Source organism: Nannospalax galili, unplaced genomic scaffold (assembly GCF_000622305.1).
Source record: "Nannospalax galili isolate Female #2095 unplaced genomic scaffold, S.galili_v1.0 scaffold492, whole genome shotgun sequence".
NCBI classification, from domain to species: Eukaryota; Metazoa; Chordata; class Mammalia; order Rodentia; family Spalacidae; genus Nannospalax; species Nannospalax galili.
The window spans coordinates 5,321-6,068 of record NW_008332217.1 but is presented as its reverse complement, the minus strand read 5'-3'; positions in this window follow the sequence as shown (position 1 = coordinate 6,068).

The following is a 748-nucleotide window of genomic DNA, read 5'->3' as shown; positions in this document are numbered from 1 at the left end:
TCTTTTTGAGACAGGGTCTCCCTGTAGCCCCAGCTGTCCTGGAACTCACTATGTAGACGAGGCTGGCCTTGAACTCACAGAGATCCGCCTGCCTCTGCCTGCCGAATGCTGGGATTAAGGGCCTGCGCCACCACGCCCGGCAAGTGATGCAGGTTTTGCAGGTGTCTGGCGCGTGGATGATGAATGGTGCCTGATGCGTCTGGTGCGTGTGTGGGGCGTGTGTGGCGGGTGCAAAGGCAGGCACAATGAGCATCCCTTCTACGCCCGTCCATCACGTTCCCCCATCACGCCCCCTCTTCTTCCTTTTCCTCCTCTGCCACCATCTTCTTTCCAGATTTCCTCACCTCTCCCCTCTCCTTCCTCCCCTTTACCTTTTCTTCTCCCGCCCTCCTCCTCCTCGGCCCCCCCTTACTTCCCTCTCTCTCCTTCCGATCCCGTCCTCTCTGGCTCCCTCCCACCTTCCTCTCTTCCATCTACTTTATGTCTATCACCTCTCATTGGCTTCTCTCCCTCGCCTTCTCTTGCCTATTACCACTCACTAATCTTCGACCAACTTTTCATTTCCCCTTCATTTTTCTTTCTGTCCCTCATCTGCTCTTTCTCCTCCACCTCCTGACACATGGGCCGCCCTCCTCCCGCCAGGGCTCCCCTCTGGTCTTTCACCGCTCTACTCCTGACCTCTTCTCCTTCTGATCCCCCTTCCTGCCCCTGCAGTCTCACCTGACACGCCCTCACCCTGAGCCCCGCC